The 18,417-nt window shown below is 48.9% G+C and overlaps 1 protein-coding gene across 4 annotated transcripts in view; it reads right to left on the reverse strand.

Moving 5' to 3' along the window:
* Positions 1 to 18,417, reverse strand: part of ARNTL (aryl hydrocarbon receptor nuclear translocator like) — a 132,270-nt gene that overhangs the window by 75,441 nt on the left and 38,412 nt on the right. The window lies entirely within an intron of this gene.

An 18,417-nucleotide genomic window follows, 5' to 3' on the forward strand; every position in this document is an offset into this window, starting at 1 on the left:
CAAGTAGAAAGCAAATGTTTTGAGAATGATGAGGGCAACAAATGTGCACATGTGCTTGACACAATGGATGTATGTACAGATTGTGATAAGAATTGTACGAGCCCCAATAAAATGATTGGAAAAAAAAGACGACACCAGACAGCGTGGCTATCTGGGCCATGCACGTGTGTCACCGCCCCACCGTCTAGTCTGACTCTGGAATCTAAGGCACAGTAAGTCTCCTGTCCATGTATGTAGAGAGGGAGATGCCGATCCCCCTGCCCCGAATCTACCCCCAAGGAACAGAAAAACCAGCTGGGATCTAGGCAGGTCCTAGACATTCTCCTATGAAATGAGAATCTATCAGGCAAGCTCCTTGGGAGTCAAATATTGTAGAATTGTACCTACCACAAGAGAGAGTGTTGTGTTAGGTGTAAAGATCTCCCGTCTGCAGGAAGAAGAACCAGACAACTCATCGCACCCTCCCGCCCACACCCGGAGTGAAAGACTGACCAAAGGCAGCTTTGTCGGAGGCTCTGGGGCACTCCTGAGAACCAATCACTGCGGAGGACGTTACGTTACTGCGGGGCTTACATTTGCGTGTTAAGAAAAGCATCATGAAATGTCACCAGATGCCCCCCACACCAGCCCACCTACTCCTATTTTTCTTCTAAAAGTATCATAACGAGTTATCCTGATAGAGACCCCAAAGATACTCCAGGGTTCTAACATCCGTCCCCCTTGTCCATCCCCACAGCTGTAGCATAAGGCTCAGCATCAATTTCCTGGACCATTTTAACAGCCTCTGAACTAGCTTTGCTGCCTCCATCTTTACAGTCTAGCCACCAACAGGCTTTCTGAAATAAAAATTCTGAGCATGTCACTCACCTCCAGGAAGACATCTACTAGATCCACAATCCCTACAGAATAAACCCAAACTCTGAACTCACATGCATTCATTCATTTGTTCCTTCTCCCATCTAATGTTCAGTGACCACCAACTCTGTGCTAGCCACTGGAGAGAGTGGTGAATGGGATACAAGATGAGGACCCACCCTCCTGGATTTACAACCCAGTTGGGTAAGACAGACGACAGGAAAGAAGACAAGTATGAAATGCTCAGGTGGCAATACAAAGTTGTGGGTAGAGGGCAGAGTCACGGGAGAGGGGATGGTGCTTTTTCAGAAACCAGAATGAAGTTGGTGGGGTGGGGGTGGGTGTATTCTGGTAAGAATATCGGGAAAGGAGTGTGTTCCAAGCCGAGAACAGCAAGTGCCAAGGCCTCAAAGCAAGAGAGAGTCTGGGAAGTTCAGAGCAGCACACAGAGGGCACAGTGGCTGGAATGCAGTCAGCGAGGAGCAGAGGCTGAGAAGAGAGAATCCGAGAAGTAGGAGGGCCTTGTAGTCCTTGGCGTGGAGTCTGGATTCCATTCTGAATAGCCAGTGGAGAGTGCTGAGCGGGAAGATGACTTGTAAAATATTGTGGGAAAAGCTTTGTAAAATATTGCTCTGCCTGGCTGTATGGAAAACTGACAGTCGTGGAAGCAGAGAGACCGGCAGAGGGACAGCAGAGGTTCAGACGAGGCAGAGAAGGGTGGTGGTTTTCAGAATAACTTTAAAGAAACAGCTGTCAGGATCTGCAGATAGGATGTGGGCAACAAGAGAAAGAATGAATCGAAGGCGAGGGCTACATCCTGGGCCCGGAGGGTAAAGGTTATGGGGAAGACTGCTGAGGAGTCAGGTCTCTGGCTTTGCCTGAAGTGAGACTTCTGTTTAAAAATGTTGGGTCAGGGATGCTTATGAGCCACTAAGTGTAGATGGGGAATGGGCAGCGGATATGTGTTTTCGTTCAGCAGCAAGGTCTGGGATGAGAACAAAGATCTGAGAGTCCTAAGGGTATGGATGAATCACAAGAGGTGGCCACAATGGGACTAAGCATCAGAAGTTCAAAAACAAGCAGTCAACTTGACCTGAAGGAACAGTATAGGCAAAGTGGACCGAAAGCCCACCTGTAAGACAATTGGACAGTCCCTCACAGAAGGGCCACAAGGAAGGGACAATATATCCAGGGTGCAGTAGGACAGTGATGAAACACATAACTATCTTCTAGTTCTTTAAAATTTCCTCCTCCCACTTATATGGCCTTTTTACCTCACTAATCTTGCTAGACCTGCATGTACATTGATACAATTTAGGTTTTTCGCTCCACAAAATCCAAGGTAGATAAATCCCTCAGAAACAATAACAGGAGTAATGATTCCCTAAGGGTACAGGAAGCAGGGGTTGGTAACCGATAGCAATGATGACTGTATAACCCCACTCCTGGGGAACATACATCAGAATTTTAGGTGAATGAATACACTGGAAGGTGTAAGTTATGGCACAAAAAAAACCCCACACCACCCTATAACAATAATATGTGATACATTCAGGGTTCAGGGAGGCGGTAGTTGGGAGAGGTAGTTGGGAAAGGGAAGTTGATATCAAGGAGTTCAAGATGAAAGAAAATGTATTGAAAATGATGATGGCAGCAATTGTACAACTATGCTTGAACTAATGGATCTATGGATTGTAATTATATATGTAAGCGCTCCTAATAAAATGTTTGGGTTTTTTTAATGTACAAACAAAAACAAAAGAGGTAGCCATGAGCCCCAGGCATGCCCCAAATGCACGACCTCCTCCCAGGGCTCTGGCTGTGGCCGTGTGGCTCTTTCTGCCTGGGGTGGCCTGCTGCAGCTGCTGGACTCCTACTCTCTCTGAAGATGGGCTTGCAAGTCCCTCTTCTTGATGAGGCCCTTCCCAACTCCCCCAGAAGCAAGCCACTCAGTCGTCCTCTCCCACGGCTCCTGTGGTGCACCTTGGTGGCAACAGGAGACTATGGGCCACTGTCTCTCTTTACACATCTCCCCACGAGTTCTTTGAGAAGGTCCTCAGGATGGTGACTGTTAAGTCTTACTAGTCTCTGTGTCCAGCCATCTCATAGAAAGCCTGAGCAGGATGAACATTTGTTAAATGAATGGATTTTCTCCTCTGTAAAGAGCAACAGAAATTATATACGTGTGAGCAGCTGACTCGTGCTGCAGCTGCTGTCTGCTAGGGAAAAGGGAGTGAGAAAAAGAAGGCGCTGTCATTGAGACACCAAGACAGCTCCGTGGGTGGAATGGGCCATTCCTGGAGGATTTCAACAGCAACAAAGGACTCTGGGAAATTGAAGAGTGGAACATCTCAGGGGATGTCAGATAGTGAACACGGGACCTGGTGAAGGTGTTCCCAGTTTCCAACGCAGAAGTGCCCAGCGATTCCAAAACCGATGCCCTCAGGAGTCAGAGACCCGGGGGAGAAACTGATACTGTTTGGCAGGGACTCAGTTCATCCCAAGAGTGGTCCCGCGGAACAGGTGTCCTCCTCTATGGGTGAGAGCAAGAAGCATCCGAGATGTTAGGTGGCTTGTCTGAGGTTACACAGCTGGGAAATGCAGGCGGCAGGACTCACACTCAGGATTGCCTGTGTTCCTTCCTAGAGCATCCTCACTCTACGATGGGGTGGGGAACGTCCGCATCGAGGGCGGGCAAAGACGTGAAATCATCGGTGCCAGCTAACAGCACACGCCTCTCAAAGAGAAGCAGCTCCTGCCATCACACTAGAGGCAACTTAATAAAACGGTTAACCAAGTACAGCACGCTAACTTCTTTTCAAAGTCATTTTATTGGGGGCTCTTATAACATTCCATACACACTTGTATCAAGCATATTTGTACATAGGTTGCCATCATCATTTTCTAAACATTTACTTTCTATTTGAGCCCTTGGTATCAGCTCCTTTTTTTTCTCTCCCTTCCTGCTCCCACCCTCGTGACCCCTTGATGAATTATAAATTATTATTATTTTCATATCTTACACCGACCACTGTCTCCTTTCACCCATGTTTCTATTGTTCATCTCCCTGAGGGGGGGGGGAGCGTTAATGCACAGATCATTGCAATCGATTCCCCCTTCTTCCCCTTCTCTCCCCACCTTCTCCCCACCTTCCTGGTATCCCTACTCCCATTTCTGTTCCCGAGGGGTTTATCTGACCTGGAGTCCGTGTGTCGTGAGCTATTATTTGTATCAGTGCACATGCTCCGGTCTAGCCAGAACTGAAAGGCAGGACTGGGATCATGATAGTGGGGGGATGAGGAAGCATCAAGGAACCAGAGGAATCGTGTGTGCTTTATTGGTGCTATACTACACCCTGGTTGACTCATCCCTTCCTCGTGACTCTTCTGTGAGGGGATGTCCTATTGTCTACAGAAGGGTTTGGGGGTCTCTGCTCCAGCCCCCCTCGTTCTCAGCAATCTGGTTTGGTTTGGTTTTGGATCTTCTGGTGCCTGTTACCTGATTCCGTCGACACCTCATGATTGCACAGGTTGGTGTGCATCTTCATGTGGGCTTGAGCAGGTTAATTTTCATGTTGATGATTTGGTATGGCCTGTGAATGATGTCATACATATCCAAAGGGCCCACGGCAGAAAAAAAGGTTCCCCACCCCCACTCTAAGATAAATCAGTAGACAGCAAGGGGGCTCCCTAGGACTCCTGAGCACCAGCGACCACGGAGGGCACATGGTTCTAGGGCGGGGATGGGAGGCACCTAGAGCTATGGGGCGTCTTTCCCGCAGGCAGCAAGCTGTGGTCTCAGCCTCGTGGGGCCCTGTCTGCACATGCTCGTACCCTCTTTAAAGGGCAGAGACAGTGCAGGAAATGCAGTTAAGCAAACTACCCTGCCTGCTTACAGCACTGTAGAAATAAAAGTTGAGAGGAAAGGCAGGTGGGTTTTTCCATATGTTATTTTAACTGTGTGGATTCCAACTCATAGTGACCCTGTTACAGAGTTGCACTGTCCCAAGACTACAGCACTGTGGGCTGTAGTCTTGACGGGAACAAATGACCAAGTCTTCCTCCCACAGCGCTGCTGGCCAGGTCCCAACCGCCGCCTTTCAGTCAGCAGCCAAGGACGTCACGGTTGCAACACTGGGCCTCCTTTCCTCCATGGCGACCATGGACACTTCTGCACTCTCAATAGAAGTACAAGCTAAGTGACAAGCACTGCCACTGTACTTGGCAGTGTTGCAAAACCACTCTGACTGACTCGGGTCCGGCTGCTCTCCGTCCACTCACTCAAATGTTTGCTGCCCAACTACAGGCTATGAGGCCCTGCACATGGCGGAGAAGGGGCGAGAAAAGAAGTAGGAGTTGAGCTGCAGCTCCCCCATTGCTGACTCCTGTGCAATACTGTTTCTCTTCAGTTTCCACAGGTGTTTCAACATAATATCTGTGGTAGTTACATAATTTCGTGTCAACTTGATAAATAAAGGTATAGGGGTGGAGTCTTGCCTGTCAATCGGGTCACAGCCTGATGGTGCGCCTCATGGGTGTGGCCTTCTATAGGAGGGTCCTGGGAACCAACCCCACCCCCACCCCTTCACCTTCCTGTTGGCCAGCTGAGACCTGCAAGAGCCCTGTGATGCGGCCACTACCATTGGATCCACACAACTCTGCATGCACCGGCCTGTGATCCTCCTGAACTCTCCATTGTTGCATATGGCTGTGTGAATCCGAAGAGGGATTTAGGGACTAGTACTGGACTTAGGGACTTGAGTTGAACTGGGCTGGATGTTTTATTGATGCATAATTACATCTTGATATAAAGCTCTTCCTTATAAACGAGTGCCTCTGGATTTGTTTCTCTAGTCAACCCATCCTAACAAAATATTCTAACACTACCGGCACTTCACTAAGCTACTCTGACGTTCTGTGGAACTAAATAGGATGACGCATGAGCCTGGCATCTGGTAGTCATACAGTCATCATCATCAACCAAGTAGTTTGCTCATTGCTGAAAAAGCAAAAGAAGTTACTCACTGCAGAAAAGGCGGTGGGGGGGGGGGGGGACTACACCAAAACTCTTGTAAAAGCTTTGTGCAGTAAAACGGTATCATCTTCTGAGAACGTACTAAAACTTGAAGCAATTCTTGATGACTTTGAGTATTTTAAGGCAGGAATGAGGGTGGGGTAGAAAGGGAGAGGCAGATGGAAACAACAAAGATGGGAAGAAGTGTGGCTGAATTTGATTATACCCGTATACTGGCGGGAGAGAAAAGAAGTCAACATATATACATGAAAACAACGCAACTTTACATCTCATGGCTAGACCCACCTATTAATTACTTACGGCTGTATTTTCTCTGTCGAGTGCCTATTCAATCCTCAGCACCCTAGTTGCTTGATGTTACTGCCTCCCTGCGGGGTTCCCTGACCTCATCCACCTCACTCCACCAAGAGATAAATGAATCTTCCTTCTATTAATCGACTCCCACTAATGCACACTTCACACCAACCCTGCTCACTGGGCTCCCCGACCAAGTAGCAAGGTCCCAAGAACACACACTGTATAATTAGCCTCTGGGCTCCTGTGCCTTGATGTCTATGGTGGTTTTCTTTTGGCCTCAGGACACCTAGCCTGCAGCCCCTAGTTGGAAGCATTCCCCAGAGAAGGGCCTTCTGTCCACAGCAGGAGTAGAGGGGCTGGGCTCACATGAGCAGAGCAGCTATTCACCTGTGCTGAACAGTTGAGAGGCATCTTGCAAATATTCACTCATACATTCATCAAACTGTGCCCCATGACCCCTATCGCCAGGGGTTATTATCTCTATTTTGCAGAAGGGAACACTGAGGCTCCAAGTGGTGAAGTAATGATGCCAGCATTTGGACATGGGCCGATTTTACTCCAAATTCCTCTTTCCACTAGACCAGGCTGTCGATGGGGCCTCAAGATGAAGCTGAAGGAATCCTGGAAGGAGAGTGGTTTGGGAAATAAATCCCTGCTGCCTCACATTGAAGAGAGTGAGAAAGAGTTATGGCTAGTGGCACGTAAGCTGTTAGCAAGAGCTGGGCGCCAGGGGCAGAGAGCCGAAGAGGCAGCCTCCGGAGAAGATGAGATTCAAAATTCCACATGCAGTTAGCAGGTAAGCCGGTCCTAGACCTGTCCTTTGGGGATTTGCTCAGGAGAAGACGCTCTACCGTGGACTAGGCGTTCGTTCTCGACCACGTATGCTCAGAGAAAGGCCCTGTTGAGAACCTGCCGATCCTTCCCAAATGCTAAGGACATATTTGAGAACACGGACATAAATGTCAGAGCACCTAAGGGGAAGTTTTGGACAAAACTGAGCACAGGAAATCTGGGAATGCCACACCCCCAACTCAGAAGGAAAATTTCCATGGTATCTGCTTACAACCACGGAAGACATAAAAGTTCCGAGGAAAGGCAAATAAGGTTTTTCTTCAATTATTATTGCTGTGTTGATTCCAACTTATGGTGTGTTGTGGGTGAGAGAACCTTTATCTCAGTCTCACAGGGGTCTAATTCTTCAGCTGGGGTCAAAAGACGGTGTCCAAAGCACCGATCTGTCTCACTCCTTCTTCCATCCAATAAGGTGTCCCACTCACTAAGCTCAGGTGGCCTCAGTTATAAACCGAGGAGAGTGGAGTAACAACTTCACAGGGGAGAGCAGGGTGATACCACCACAAAATAGGAGGGTCAGTCAAAAATCATTGCCACTGGGGTTCCAACCCACCCCTGCATGGGTTTATTCCAAACAAAATGTCATTAAACACGGCCTGTGGTCGGTAGATGGCGACAGACAAGTTCTCAAAGTTATACACGTTATCTTAATTGCGTTAAGGTGCCTTCTTAAAAAAAAGGTCCAATGGAAACAGTGGATTCTGAGGGGGGATCTGCTGGACCGGTTAAATCCAAGACAGAGAAGTCATATCAAAAGATTATGGCAACTGCTTTTTTGATCCTGTGGGAAAGGACTACAGAGATAGCAACACTCCCTCTAGAAATTCACAGACCTGGAAGGAGGAAATGCGCAGGAAGGATAGCTTCACAGTTTTGTATTTTTGTTTAATAAAGGTGCCTGGGATGTTGTGACAACACTTTATGACACCCTTCTATGTGTGGGGAGAAGCTGGCAGGAGAAAGCACATTCGGGTGGGAGATGCTGCTGCTGGGAGTCCCTCGGGACCCTCACAAGGTCACGTGCCCTCCCGCGCCCAGCTCAATCAAATGCTGCCCCAACCTTGGTACCGATGGCTTGGCCTCTGGTGGAAAAGACAATCAGCCCCAGCACAGCCATGGAAAAGGACACTAGGACCCAACTGTTACCTTCCACGCTGAAATCCTTCAGCAACTGATGAATCATTAAATTGGTTCCAGTAGGTGGGGAATATGTTTGTCACCTTGCTTGATGACAAGAACCATTTAATAAAATCAACATATTTATGGGGGTTGTGTGTTTTTCTAAGACAACAATGTGGTTGTTGTAACATATTTGTGGGCTTTTAAAATGCTTTCTTACATTCACTTAAGTTAGCAACTAGCTGATGAGAACCATAATGAGGCATTCTTGGGAGGATCGTGGACTAGTCTACCTTTGGGGAGAATAATTTGGCAATGTCGGTTCAAGTTCTAGAAGCCCGTCCTTTTAAACCAGAAGGCCCACCTATGTCACAAGGAAATTTGGACAAAATTCCACAGATGTGTGAAGCAATTTCTACAACAGCAATGCTTGAAGTGACAGAAGATCAGAAACAGCCTGGGCCTCGATCAACCCAGGATGGTTAAATAAATTGAACCTGTATGCATAACATAGAGTGCAACTGTCAAAGCAATGTGGCCCCTTTAGTGGCCATGTACAGACTGAGGGGAAGGGGGGGACCATCAATAATAACTAATAAAACTCACACTCACTGCCACTGAGTCAATGCTGACTTGTAATAGGACAGGGTATAACTGCCCCTGTGTGTTTCTGAAACTGTAAGCGTTTACGAATAGAAAGTCCCATCTTTCTCCCAGAGATGGGCATGACGTTGAGGTGCAGGGTAGTCAATTATTCAATGGGACTCTACTAGCCATAGTCTCTGTTGCTCCCACCAAATGACCTGTTCCTGATGGTCTGGGTAAGAGAAGGTGGGGAAAATACTGGTAGGATTCCGTTGCAGTGTTTGTTAGCAGGAACCAGGGTGATTGCCATACTGCTGGGTATAAAATGAGCCCTCTGAGAAGTAGGTGGGAGGGAGGGGATCTCACTACCAGCAACAGCCAGGGCTAGAGTATGTCCTCCACTGGACCCCAAGATTAAGGTGACCAGATTTTAACATTGGTAAAGCGGGACACCATTGATAAAACTCATATCCTGGTGAAATAGCCACATGGCAGCCAAAAACCACATACCCTAGCTTGTCGTGCATTCTTTCCAAAAATTGGGACTTTTTTAAAACGCTGTGGCACGTGGGAAAAATTGTTAAAGATCGGGACTGTCCCGCCAAAAGCGGGATGTCTGGTCACCTTACCCAAGATCCCTGTGCAGTGAACCTCCATGAACCAGGATGACAGCTTTGAGAGCAAAGGAGGGACAGAAGGAGCAGCAGCGGCAGAACCAGGAGGCAGAGTGGTGTACTTCTCAGCCCACAGAGCAAGTAACGCTGAGGGGGGCGGGGGGGGGGAGTGGGGTGCCTCTGGACACTTAATTCCAGGGGCTGGGTTTGCTGCCCTTTACGTTGAAGCTTTCAGGGGAGTGGCACACCCCATGGGCAGTTATCAACATCCCTAAAGGAGTTTTGAAAAGTCCTGACAGAACAACTTCATCCTGACCATCCCTCACACCTGAGTTGTAACCTGTTAATTTCCATAATGAACCCCATCACCATGAGCATTGTCCGAGTTCTGTGTGGCCCCTGCAATGAATTACAGGACCTAGTAGAAATGTGCCAGAGTGCTGTGGGAGGTAGAGAAATGATAAGCAGAGTGTTTGGGAGATGGGGGCTTGGGGTGAGGGCCAAAGAGGCTGAGGTTGGTGGGATGCAGCGCAGACAAATGGCAGACTTCAGAGGCGTACCCAACAAACTCTCACTCATGGTGGTTTGGGAGGGAGAGTGAGCTGGGGTCACAAAGGCTTTAAGTCAGTGCACCTGGTATAGCTGGAGTTTGTTACACGTGTAGACGTTACTTTAGAGATGGGAGAAGTTTTAGAGTCTGTAGTAAGGTGACCAGACGGCGTTTTTAAAAAGTTCTGATTTTTGGAAAGAATGCACGACAAGCTAGGGTATACGGTTTTCAGCTGCCATCTGGCTATTTCGCCAGGATATGAGTTTTATCAATGGTGTCCCGCTTTACCAATGTTAAAATCTGGTCACTTTAGTCTATAGTACGTTAATTCTTCTTAAAACTTACGTGTCTACCAGGCTGCCCTTAAAGTAGCCACCATTAGATTCCTCCCTAGCCCCGCATGAGGGAGATGCAGGCGTTCCCAAGAAGAGACCACAGAAGGGGCTGGTCTCCAGTACGGAGAATGCCTAACTCTTCTTGCCTGTTTCAGAGAGGGTCTGCCAAATTACAACTCAATGAGAGGGCTGTTCAAAACGATCCACTCTTCCAGCATCCTTAAATTACTTAATTATTGTTTCCAACCTCCCCTGAATAGGGGCGATCAAAATTCATATCCTGCATTATCTATCGTTTCATGTGGATATACCAGCCTTGCTAAAGAGCTTTAAAATGTGGTAATGAGGAAATCCCCCAGAAATGGAGAGAAGGTGACCCCACTAAATGCAAGCGAGCGCTAGAGCCACTTGGATTATAGTAAACGGTGACAACTGAGTGAGTGCAGTAACCTTTCTGCTTATTAGCAAAGCTGCTCATGAAGCTGGCTCTCAATGAACAGTCTCTGGGGGATGTCACAAACCCTAGCAGGCTCTGCCAACCCCATGAGGGCACTGGTGGTTCCACTGTTGAACTGTCTGTCCCTTTCCAGGAGCAAAATCGCTGGGTGGTTCCCAGCCAACGCAACACAAGTTTAGCCCCCCCCCCCCCTCGCCCCACTACCACCACCACCGCCACCACTTGTCAATGGAGGCTAGCCTGTAGCTCGTGGAGCAATCTACAAGGTCCAATCTACAAGCGACCACAGGGGCAGCACTGGGTTGGGTTTTATTTCGTTGTGCTTGGCAGCTAACAACCAACCCAATTACCTACAGCGGCCAGGTGGGCCATGCCTAGGTGCAAGATGGAGAAGCACGCCCCCTGGCTGAGGGACCACACCTCGTCAGCACGGCCCATCTTTGCCGTGGAAGGAGAGGGACCCAGTGTTGCCACAACTGCTAAAGGTGAGTCCCTAATTGAAAGGTGGGAAGCCATTTCTGAGGAACTGAATAAAATACATCTACACGCCAGCTGCAGCCGGTGAGGTTTTTAACCTTTTAAAGTCGCTAATCGACTCAATAGCTGCTGTGGGGTTCTTTTTTAATTGTTGTCAAAATGTAGGCAGCACGATGGTTGCCAACCCAACGTTCTGCACTTGTGCAATTCAATGAAGCCTAGTGCATCAATCATGCGCCCGTTACCAACATCCTTAAATGGCTCGTTTTTAGTCAATTTTACTTTCAGAGAGATGGATGGAGACAGGGGAATGGTATGTGATGGAGATAAAAAAAAAAACACAAAACAGTAATATTTTCTTCACATCAATTACCTATCCGTCATGTGAAGGCAACGGGTGCTGTTGAAATCTCTTCCAGAAGAGAAGGTCTAAAATGGATTTTGCTAAGCTGAGCACAAAACAACCCCTGAGAGGAAAGGGCTCTTCCGGGCCAAAGCACAAGCCCCTCAGAGCATTGCTCCTACAATTCACTGTCAAGGCACCTGTCAGAATCACTACACTGATAAGTATTAAATGCTATTTGTAAAAAGACAAAAAACCTGCTGCCATCGAGTCAATTCCGACTCACAGCAGCCTTACAGGGCAGAGTAGAACTGGCCCCGTGGGTTTCCAAGACAGTAACGCTACAGGAGTAGAAAGTCTAGATCTTTTTTCCATGGAGCACCTGGTGGTTTCAAACTGCAGACCTTATCGTTAGCAGCTCATCTTGTAACCCACTAGGCACCAGGGTTCCTTAGATATTTATTACAGAAAAGTTAAATTAATAGAAGCAAATGCTTAAGAGCTCCTTCGTGCCGGGTGCATTCAGGCATTTGGCAACCAGGGACACTGATGTGGGTCACACAGCCACTGGGCAAGATTTCAACAAAGGCCTTTCTAGCAAAATCTCTCTCCAAGACCAAAAATAAAAATAAAAACCCTCAGACTCAACATCATAAAACTGCACTCACTTTCCCCCAAGCCAAAGCAACAACAGCTTCGTTTGTGCTAAAAATACTCTCTGGACATCATTTACAATTTGCAAAGTGCTTCCTCACACAGTCTCACTTAGCACTCTTCACTGAGACCTTGTCGCTCCACCACAGTCACCACCGGACAGCTTGTCCTATCAAGAGTCATTCTTTAAAACACCGTCAACCATAAAGGCCCAGCAGAGTGGGCCTTTCCTGTGTGCCAAGCACCATGCTAAAGCAGGTTTCCTTTCGCCTTCTTCATAATCTCCATTACCACAGCCCAGTTCACAGGTGAGGAAACTGAGTTTCAAGAGGTTGGTCCCTAAGTCACACTGCTAGTTTGCACCGAGCTGAGTTCCCAAAGTGTTTCTGCCTCCAGAGCCTGAGACCAAACTGAAAATCAGGCCCACTGCTGTTCAACTCGGACTTGCAAGGGAGCTCTGGTGGCGCCGGGGGCTAAGAGTTTGAACCCACCAGCTGCTCTGCAGGAGAAAGATGAGGCTGTTGGCTCCTGTAAAGATTTATAGTTCCGGAAAACCTAGGGAATGCTACTTTGTCCAGGAGGGTGGTTATGCGCAATGTGCTAAGGGCCCTTTAAGAGCCTCCTGCCCTACCCCATGTCCACCTTCCCGACTTGGTCCGAAGCCATTTCCCCTTTTTCCTACTTGAGAACAGTGTGAGTCACTGGGAGTTCGGCCACTCTGCCCTGAAGGCCTAGCATGGTGTCCCCAGGGGACAGGCAAGCTTGTCCTGCTGGCCTCCGCCGGGCAGCCCAGCACTGCATGGGTCACACAGGTCTTGCACAGGACTATACTCTGAGGTCTCAGAAGGGCCTGATAATGGCAACAACCCAGTTTAATGGTCACCCAAGGGCCGAGGTAGGAGAAGGGGGTGGGGCACCTTTTGAATCGGGAGAGAAGGTATTTATTTAGCCAACAGCTACTGCATACCTTATTCAAACAGATATCATATATTGTGATGATAGGTTCTAGCCTTAACAGCGAGGTGGGTGAAGAATTCCCAGGAAGAGACTGATTAGCTGAGATCTGAGGGCTGAATAGGCATTAACTAGGCAAGCCATGAAGGGCCTCTAGTGACGCTGTGGGTTAGGCATTGGGCAGTGATTCAAAGCTACCAGCTATTCCTGAGGCAAAGAGGAGGTTGTCTGCTCCCATAAAGATTGACCGTCTTGGGAAGCCTATATAGGATCGCTGTGATGGATGACCCAATGGCAGTGAGTTTGGTACAGCGTAGACAAACCAAGAGTTAGGTGAAGTCTGCAGGAGAGACAGCAGCAGCTTAAGCAGTATCAGAAACCCAAACCCACTGCCATCACATCTATTCTGACTAACTACCTCACCACCCTACAGAGCAAAGGACTGCCACTTGGGTGTCCTGAGACTAAATTTTTACGGAAGCAGACAACAGCCACCAGCTGCCCCCCTCCCAGAGTGGCTGGTGGATTTGAACTGCTGACCTTGCAGTTAGCAGCCTAACACCTATTCCACAGTGCCAGGAGAGGGCAAACAGGCCTAGCAGCAGGACGCCTCTGTGTCAGACAACAGCTCTCTGCTCGGCAGTCCTCCACGAGTGCGGTCAGCTTTCAAACAGCCTCCCAGTTGTGCGACAGAAGCAGGAAATGAAGTCGCTGCATCAAGCACGAAGACGAGTGTCCCGAATCAAACGCCTTGGGGTGGAGGCTCTTCCTGTTTGGGAGTGTTCACCAAGTAGCTTACAAGGTTCCCCGTGAACCCACCCTCAGCTGCCCTAAAGGGGCAAGGGCTGTTGGACAGCAGATGGCAAGAATCGTTATTTTGGCTAATTTAGGAAATTTGGGATTCATCCAGGACAAAGCTGGGTGGGTCTCATTTCTGAGCAATCCTTGATGAACTATTTTTCATTCTTTAATGACAACTTACTCTTCCCTCAACAACAAAAGTTTAAAAGGACAGGTGGGCGGAAAAGGGAAAAATGTACAGAGAAGTCCCACCCGTGATGTTTGAGCAATGGGGGAGGCAATAGGACCACAAACCCAGGCCCAGCACAACCTAGCGTGCACTCAAAGCTGAGACGACTGGCTACCCACCAAAACCTCACCGTGAACCTCTGGTTTCAAATGCATCTGATGGAATTATAAATCTGTTGTTGGGTTTACACACAGGCTTTGCTATCCCTACTCTTTCAACAAACGCTTCCTGAGCCGGGTGCTCTGTGCTGACACTGGGCATATATCGTGTGTGTGTGTGTGTGTGTGTGTGTGTGTGTGTGTGTGTGTGTGTACACACCTCAAAGAGCTCGAATGGATGAGCATAACAGAGAAGTAAATCACCAGCTGCACGGAGAGGAATACAGGGTGCTCTAGGTGCCAGGAAGAAGGTCACCTCTGGTCAGGGAGGGCGCAGGGTGAGGCAGGACGGTGTTCAGAGAGCAGAGATTTGAGCTGAGTTACCAGATGAGGAAGAGAAGAGGGGCTCCCAGGAGAAGACCCAGCACGGGCAAAGCCAGGAAGAGGCTATGGCTTTGGGGAAGCTGCAGGGAGATGAGCGGTGTGGATTCAGGAAAATGTGAAACTAGGGAAATGGCCAGAAGCCAGGTTATGAAGACTGTGGGCTCATCAAAGGCGTTTCTGTCTTACTCTGCGCAACAAGGAGCCCTTGGGGAGTCTGAAGAAGGAAGACGAGATCACTCACCAGAAATAGCAACATCCTGCGCATAGGAATGGTGGGATGGAGGAAGGGAAAGAAAAAAGTGATGGGCAGAGGAAGATCAATTAGAGCAGCGGTTCTCAACCTGTGGGTTGTGACCCCTTTGGGGATCAAATGCCCTTTCACAGGGGTTGCCCGATTCATAACAGTAGCACAATTACAGTTATGAAGTAGCAATGAAAATTTATGGTTGGGGGGTCATCACCACATGAGGAGCTATATTAAAGGGTCGCGGCGTTAGGAAGGTTGAGAATCACTAAATTAGAGGCTGAGGGGGGTGGGGAGGTCCAAATGATGAATCCTTCATTTGGGGGCCTTTTCCAAATAAAAGGAAACACTGCCTTCTAGAATTAGCTGGGAACAAAGTGGACACAGAGCGAGAAGAAGAAAAAGCTGAAATAACAAAAAAACGGGCTCTTCCGAACATGGCAGCAATGGAGCAGGACCACTGGGAAGAGCCACGGCTGCCTCCTGAGAGAGCAGTGGCTGAGGGGAGAACCCATTACCAAGTCTGGTGACACCAGCGGGGTGAGACGGAGTTTGAGGGGCCTGTAGGGCAGGCGGCTAGGAAGGTGCCTGGGGAGGGGGAGCTGGCTGGCTATGCAGATCTGGGGTGCTTCAGGATGGATGGAGTAGTGATCATCTCTCTTGAGGTGACATGAAAGGGACCAAGGCCAAAGCTTCCAGCACGGCCAGAGAAACAGGAACTGCCTGAGGTGGCTGGGGCACTGAGGTGTGAGACTGAGGGGAGCAGGAGGCAGTCGTCCAGGAAGGCCCAGAGGAGCCCCCTCTGCCAAGGAGAAGAGTTAAGATGCAGTGTGGAAGCTGAGCCGACCCATCTCTAGTCACCTCGGAGAGCTGTATTATGGTTTTTGCCCCATGAGGCCCATGGTCTGCCTGCACTTCTCAGGGAGGCCTCTTGTGACCACACTAACTAAGATCCTGGGCCTATTCCTCTCCACCCCCTGATCTTGATTTTACCTCGCAGTACCACTGCCTGGTACTGCCTAACGCATCTCATGCATTTGTTACCGTCTGTCTCCCTTACTGGAATGTGCGACAGACCTTGGCCTGTGTCGGAAGTGGTGGCTGATACCCAGTGGCCAAGCATCTTGTCCCAAGGCACCTGAGAAAACAGTGCTAGGAAGGTGGGGGGAAAGCAAGACAAAATAGGGCCTGCCTCTGGAGCCTGCAGTTAGACTTGAGCAATGAGAAGACGAAACCGCGAAACCTACACTGAGCGTTTGCACAGAGCTCAGACTGGAAAATGCCGTCCTTTCCGGCGATCCCCTCCAAGGCAAAGGCAGCTGCCTCCAGGAAAAGGGCCATACTGGTCGGCAGCATCAGCTGGGGAAATGGCAAGAGGGTCAGGGAGGGAACAGGGAGCGGCGTAGGTCAGCGGTTAAGAGTGAGACCTGAGTTCAGATCCTTTGTAACTTTGACCAAGTTGCTAGATGGCTTGATGGCTCGACTCCCGCACTGCTGAGATGTGCACACGCCAACCCCCAGGTGACCGGCTATGTAGCACTGAGGAACTAAAGCCATGTCTGTAGAGTACTGGCATGTGAACTTTCACTCCGTCGGGGCTCTGTACTGGTTACATTTTGTTGCTTTTGTGCCTAGATCTCAAACTGCTGACTACGCGAACCAAGTTCAAAATTACTCAGCATGCAAATCAAAGAACTTAGCATGGAAATACCCGGAGCACCAATTGACATCTACTTGAACGGCTTGGGGAATTGTTTTAACATCCGCTCCCCACCCCCACCCCCACCTCCGATTTGTACAGTTGCCACAGGAAGACGTTTCATGTCGGTCTCTCGGTCCACCCATGTTCTCCTTTCAAATTATGCAAATGTGGCCATTTCCCCAACAGGTTCTATCTCGTCCCAGAGCAGGAGCCCAAACGTAGGCTAGATTCCCTGGTACAAGTCGTGGCAGAGCTAAGCATACCACACCCCAAGGGGGCATAAAAACGCAATCACAAGGCCCATATACACACAAGCTCGCAAACACAGCTTGGCTCCAATGAAGGAATTGAGAACTGGTCACAGCATGCACTGCCTGGCTCAAGGTTCCAGAAGAGGCTATTGTGACATGCAAATGCCTGTGTCTTGTGTCGTCCCCTTCTTTCACTACCTAAACACGCTATGATTACTAATAGCCCAAATTCCGTATTCTTCGAATCTATCCTGACCCCATGCAACCTGGTTTGCTCCTCTCTCATGAGACTGTATTCAAGCCCACCAGGAACCATCCTGTGACAAATTCAGCAGACTGCTCTCAGGTCCTATGGCCTGGTCTCTGCTCTCGCAGCCTTTTCTCTTCCTGGACTCTCCTCCACAGCCTCTGGGGCTCTCCCATCCCAGGGTTGGTGCATTCCCCAAGGCTCGGGGGAAAACGGATTCAATCCCATGGTTCTGGACCTCGCCTTCTCAGCTCACGCTAGGCCCCTGCACTTCCAATAGTGTATCAGACCTTTCCTTGTGGATGAACCCAGGTCACCTCGACTGCAGTGCTGTCTACAGACGCTTCAAATCACCCCCGATATCCACAATTCTGCCAATGACATCATTGTGAACCACCAAGTTCAAATTTCTACCTTCTTTGAATCCTGTCTTCAATGTCTAAGACCTCAAATCCCATAGGATTCCCCTTTTAGCATTTCTCTCATTGGTTTTAGCTTCCGTTTTAACTACCATTAGCCATATGTCTTCACACCCGGATTAGCAGTTACCTTTAACAGGGATCCTTGCCCCTTTCCCAACTAGCAGATCAATATTTCTAAGACAATGTTTCACGTCCATGCCCAAAATACCGCTAATGGCTTCCTGCACAATAAGGATTTGAGGGCCTCAACTCACTCAGCACAAGTCTAGAACCGAGTGACCCAACTGTTGTAGACTACCTGTCAGCCTACCACCTTTTTCTGCAAATAAAGTTTTATTGGATCACAGCCATGCCCATTCATGTACCTTCTATCTGCAGTTGCTTCCATGCTACCACAGCCGATCCGGGTAGCTGTGACAAGAAACCACAGAGCCGAATGCATTTACCATCGGGTCCTTTACAGGAAAAGTTTGCTGGCCCAGGTCTATAAGAACCAGTGGCCAACAGACCGTGCCAAAGGTCCTTCCCATGACTCCTTTGGGCCTTTTTCTGCTGTGGGTCTGCTGATGAACCCATTCTTTCTTTACACTGTACGTCTTCTCAAGCCCCTGAACTGCTTTATTCTGCCCACCCTGGACATTCCTCAGTCTGCCCCTTCCCTAAATCACAGCAAAAGCTCCACCTCAACATGAAGCCAACCCCACCCAATCCCAGGACCCCTAGGTTCTTCCCCTCAAGCCTCCCTTTTGTCATCTACCCCTACAACACCAGCCACCCCCACACCCAACACACACACACACACACACACACACACACACACACACACACACACATCTGTAATGAGCTTTCGATTGTCCTGTGTCCTTTCAGCCTATAGACAATAAACTCTTTCATGGTCCAGTCTCGGTATCC

Source organism: Echinops telfairi, unplaced genomic scaffold (genome assembly GCF_000313985.2).
Source record: "Echinops telfairi isolate 266 unplaced genomic scaffold, ASM31398v2 ScPeMD7_60;HRSCAF=208, whole genome shotgun sequence".
In the NCBI taxonomy this organism is placed as follows: Eukaryota; Metazoa; Chordata; class Mammalia; order Afrosoricida; family Tenrecidae; genus Echinops; species Echinops telfairi.